Source organism: Pseudochaenichthys georgianus, chromosome 13, assembly GCF_902827115.2.
Source record: "Pseudochaenichthys georgianus chromosome 13, fPseGeo1.2, whole genome shotgun sequence".
NCBI lineage: Eukaryota > Metazoa > Chordata > Actinopteri > Perciformes > Channichthyidae > Pseudochaenichthys > Pseudochaenichthys georgianus.
In genome coordinates this window covers 15,701,547-15,707,546 of record NC_047515.1, presented here as the reverse complement: position 1 = coordinate 15,707,546, position 6,000 = coordinate 15,701,547, and positions in this window count along the sequence as shown.

The following is a 6,000-nucleotide window of genomic DNA, read 5'->3' as shown; positions in this document are numbered from 1 at the left end:
TGAGGCTCAGTGGACCTCCAAAAGCCAGACGAGTACCCAAGAACGGCTCCTGGACAGGAGCAGGAAATGGGGAAGAAGCAGGGGTTGACTCCAGACGGAACACACAGAGACGTACAGTATGGTGTCAGGTTGGGAATTGAGAGGCAGGGTAGCGCTAACACGCCTGGAGCTAGCAGGCCGGGAATCACATGTCTGGAGGAAGTCCATAATCCAGCCAGGTAAGAACTTCAATAAACATGGTTTCACTGTTGCCAACCGGTGCGCCTCTACCAGAGCGGCCTCCTTCTGCAGAACACTGGACGCTCCCTTCCACCAATCAAAGCAGCAAGCCAATAAAAAGGTAACATTTTGTAATTCCACCTCAAATGGATCATCTGCTGGGTCCATTTCTGGCTAGTTCCTTCTGTCAAGGATGAGCGAAGCAGGCAGGACCCAAACGCAGATTTCACAAAAAAAACACCTTTATTCCAAGGCTAAATGAAACAAAACAGAACTCTTCCCCGTGAACAACGTCAAGACACACAAGGAACTAACAAAGACAGACAGAAAAACCAGAACTTAAATACACACAAGACTAATCAAAGAAACAAGAGACAGGTGAGGAGGGAGGAGAAAACATAGGGGCACAAGGTGAACACAATCGGGTAATCAGACAGGATGGAACACAGACAGAAAGCAACAGGCAAGACAGGGGGTGAACACTTTTCAAAATAAAACAGGAAAACAAAGACAGAAAAAGACAAGACAAAACAAAACACAGACAGATTGTGACAACACGTTTAATAATCGAATATACTTTTTCATCAGGGTTTAAGGTCTAAATGTTCAACCCAGTCTCACGGCATTTCGTGTTATAGTCACGACATTTAATCTATTGATTCGTGTTCACCAACACGATTTTCCCCTTTTTTTCTTGTCACACAGAACGATTTTAAAAGCAATATATTTCTATCGGTAGCATGTTTCGTGTCTGCACCACGTCTTTTTGTCTGGTCGGGTCTTGGAAGACCGGAAGCTGTGTGGTTCTTAAAGGTGACATGTCATGCTTTTCCGGTTATTGCCCGTCCCCTTGTGTATAATGAAGGTTTTTATGCATGTAAACGGTCTGCAGAGTAAAAACCCTCAAAGTACACCATGTAGGGAGTAAAACTCTAAAACAGCAAATACCTCCCCAAAACGTCTCATTGGAGATACGTCACTGTCCATTTGATTCTTCCGGGTACATCATGATGTCATGTCGTACCTGGAACGAAATGGACCAATCCGTGGAGCCGTTACGTTAAGCCCCCGCTGATTGGTCCAAATTGACCAATCCACGGACTTCCTCACACACTCAGTGCATGCAGCTCTGCTGATCTCTCCTCCCTGGCTGCAGGCTGATAACAGACAGTTGGGATCGCGGCGAAATTCTCTCTGCAGACCCATTCTCACAGCGTTTATCAACCTTTTTCTTACTCAATATCAAGCCACCCTTATTGTTTTTACTTCAGCTGTGACTTTGTGTGTGCTCAGGGTGAGTTTCGCTGTGTATCGCTAAACAAGGAAATCACACCTCCACGGAGCTCAGCGCGATTCACAACGTCCCGACTGGTCCCGACCAGAGCCATATAATAGAAGAGTTACGACATCTCCGTTCACTCCAATGGACCACTTTTTTACAGCAATGGCGGATCGTGGAGCCTCTCAATCGTTCTCCGGAAGTTAGCGCCAAGGCTAGCAGAGCTGTAGAGTTGCAGCATAATAGACCGTTCGTGACGGACTTTTAAAGGTAAGAAGACGTTTAAAGATTTATATTGCGGATATTATCAGTACATCTGATTCAAATTAACATGTGCATTAAAGGATGTCAGTGGATTATCCCTAAATTAGTAGATTTAGGGAACGTTTACAGATAACAGATTAAGCTAGGATACCGAAGCAAGTTAGCAACACACGTTGAACACGTTGAAACTAAACTTAAACTAAATTGACTAAACTAACAGCCTTTCAATTGTAAATTCCGTTCTCTTAATGTCATTTCGTCCAACGTTGTTGAATTAGAGAAGAGGGGCTTCTAAACGGGATTGTATGCGGGGGTGGAGGGAGTTAAATATTAGATAAATATAACTTTGGTGCGTGTAAGAGTGAGTGTTTTTAGCAGAGCCATATTGTGTCCTTGTGATTATGTTGATTATTACCTGTCTGTATAATGTTGCAGCTCAGCTGATTTTGGATTGATGGCAAAGGGAGAGGGACTTAAGTGAGAGTGAAAACACAAGGTAAGTTTAATACTACTGTTTTATATAAGTAAACACCTTATCTCCCCAAGGCAATTTCCCATCCAATAGGTGTGCTATATAGGTGTGTATAACCCTTTCTCCTGTCTGTTACTCCCTCTTTCAGCACAAGAACCAGAGGGGGATTCAATGGAGCCTGAATACCTGCACTGAGACCCTCACCCTGCACCCTGAGTCTCAACTCTGTGTTTTTCAAGCATTTCCCTGTTTTTTTGTATTAAACAAAACATTAAGCTTTCCCAATGGTGTGGTTTTCGTTTTGTGAAAAAGTGAAAATGCAGTGTTTGTATATAATTACATCACATATTTTTTTGCTGTTGGTCGTGAAATTGCTCCTGCTGACTTGAGCCAGAAATGTTTTCCTCCACTCCGTGTCAGTGGGGAAGCCGTACATTCGTACAGCTTTCTCGGAGCGATTTGAGCATCCCCAGGCAGCACAGCAAACCATGGTGGTGACTAGGAGGCAGCACAGCAAACCAGGACAACACGGAGGAAAAGGCACAGACAAACTGCATGATATGCTATTCAATGTTTATTGAATTCCATGTATTTGCAATGGATGTTCCTAAAACAACACATTTAACATCATCATCATGCTGCTGCTGCTGCTGCTGCTGCTGCTAGTCCTTTGATAGTCACCTGTCGGTCTCCTGTCCTTTCTGAAAGCCATAAAGATGACATTAGTCATTTAGATAACTTGTGTCCTCAATTACCATGGGATTACTGAAACTACCATGAATTTAAGAAAATGGTAGAAATGAATCTAATCTGAATTTTAAAGCATTACTTTAGATCCCCTCCCTCTAAATATATCAATAAACATTAGAAAGTGATGCTCCTGACTACCATACAAGTTTAAGAAGATAATATTGGTTTTAAAGAATTCAAAGCTATAAATAAAGAGCAACAGGCCAAGGCACTGTTAGCCTAACATGTAAACTAGTTGTTCACACTAATCCTAATATTATCACTTAATATTAGCAAATTCTATTTTATTTTTTAAAACATATTGATGTAAATACATACACATATCGATTTGTTGTATAAATATTGCAAATCAAAACCTTTATTCACTAATAATTACCAAAAATCGTTCTATCTCCTGTTATCAATGCATTCACATTGCCCGCCATGAACTTCCGGGGAACGATCCTCGTCTTCATGAACCACGTGACGATAACCGTTTTTGGACTTCCGTTGTCGTAACTCTTCTATCTATATGGCGCTGGTCCCGACCAATCGGAGCACACTGAGCTCACAGGGAGGGGGGGCAAGAGCCGTTTAGTGGAGAGAGTGAATACACATACTTTACAGAGATGCTGTATGCGAAACCAATGTGAGTTTGGAAAATTGCACAGTATAAATCTATTCTAGTAGACCACAACAATGGAATTATGATCAGTGGAAATGGCCATGACATGTGACCTTTAAAAACATGTTCTTATTCAATATCAAGCCACGATTATTGTTTTTATTTTAAATTCTATAATGTCTGACTTTTTTTGCCGTCTGTGAGGAAAAGAAATGGGGCTCAGAGCCTCAGAATACTGAAATATGTATTTTTGAAATATTTTTTTCCTTCTAATTTGTTATTATTTTCTAAATAACACACTGTTATTTACTCAACAATAACACACAATCATCCTTGTTTTTATTTATTTGTTTAATTCTATAATCTCGGGTTTTTTTGCCGTCCGTCAGGAACTGAATTTCAAAATAAACTATCAACAAAATGGCGTTGCCAGGCAACAGCTTGGGGTGAAAACAGTATTTCTAGTCTCGAAGTTTTCATGGTAAAACCGAAAAGTATTCCCCTCACTGTCACTAAAAACATCAGTTTATCCGTGTTAATTACACAACATTGATTGTTTTAAATTGTGTGCAATGCTTTTGTGTTTTTCCCCTTCGATTTGGAGAAACAAATAGTTTTTTCTGAGTTTAGGATAGCCGAAGACACTACACTACCCATAATCCTCAGCTATCGTTTGGGACTACAGTGTCTTTGCTTGACAAACCCTGTGATTAGTCTTCAAGCTCTGTGATTGGATGTTGGAGTGGCAGTGCGCCAAGGTTACGCCGAGCGTCAAACACCTCTTCAAAAACCACGGCAGACTATCCAAAATAGGATTCGAATGAGTAAATCCTTAACCCTTAAATCAGACTTTAGTTACACCTGAATCAAATTCAGGGAAGGTGATTGTCAAATGCCAACAATCAGGCGAGATATTTGATAGTTGGTGCTTGAAAAGACTAAACATTTATCTGCAGATCCCTATAAAGTATATTCATTACTCGTTATTCTCTACTAATAGTTAATTAAAGACTGTATAATGGCTATTTTGCACATCCTTTTCAAGATTTTCTAAGGTTTATTGACATATCATATACACAACTATGGTGTAGTTATGCAATTCATGAAAAACTTGGGTCGCAGGTTCCTCAACAGTGCATTACAAGACATCTATCAATATGTGTGTATACCTCCACCATTAAACTGTCAAATTCTGCACATTTCTTATACTATCTACATACATAAGAGTATAATTAATAGGTATAATATCAGTTAAAATAAGTGCTTCAACATAGTTAACATTGCAGGAAAGCAATATATTAGACGTTAAGTACTTTGTCAGGCTTAATATTTATCTGTAGATACCCCCAAAGCCTTTTTCTTATTTAAAAGACGACCTTAACCTAAAGTATTCTTTAATGTTTAAATAAAGGTTAATTAGTTTGTCTGTTTTGCACATCCTCATATTAATATCTTTGTACATCCGGCACTAAACTGTTTTATTGTAGAGATCACTTACAGTATCTTCTTGATTTTTTATATTCTATATTTCTATCATTGACCTTCTACTTTCTAGTGATGTGTCGGTCTCTTTTAAGTGAACGACGGGAGCCGGCTCGCGCCCGCCAACAAGCCCGCCAACGAGCCATTTTTTTGTTTTTGTTAAGTAATACAAGACGGAATGATATGATAATCTCCGCGCTACGGGTGCTCCGTGCATGCATGCAGTGACATGTAATATCCAAGGATTAGAGACGGTTGGATGCTGCTGATTTGCACATTGCAATACATTTATTTGTATCATGTTTTTTTTATGATTAGAGACAGTTGGATGCTGCTGTTTTGAGCATTGCAATATATTTATTTCATCTTATTTATTTATGATTATTTTTAGGCTCAGCAAAGATTTGTTGTCAGTCTGTATAGGTCATGCTATCTGATTTTTTTTGCGTGGTCCTACAATCAGAGAGTTGCAAGGGTCTGTAAATGCAATGAAAACAATTGGCCACAGCAAATCATTTATATTAAAAATGCAATTTTTACTTTTGAATACTTCAGTACAAAGGATGTATTGAATAATTTAAGTGATATATGTGTACACATATAAATCATTAGTCAAAACAGGGCTAAATTTGATTGAATTATAAAAGGTATATTTTGCAGATAAACCTAGTAACCCTTCCCCCCTTAAAGGGGGGCTCTTGAACGGCTCTCGCAAAGAAACGGAGCAAGAAGATCAGACTCCCAGACGTATTGTGTGGAGAGAAATGGAAGATGTTGTTTAATTGCTGATATATTTATGATCCATGTCACATATTCATTACATTACATTACATTGCATTTAGCTGACGCCTTTATCCAAAGCGACTTACAATAAGTGCGTTCGACCAACAAAATACAAACTTGAAGAAAACAGAATCATAAAGTACATCA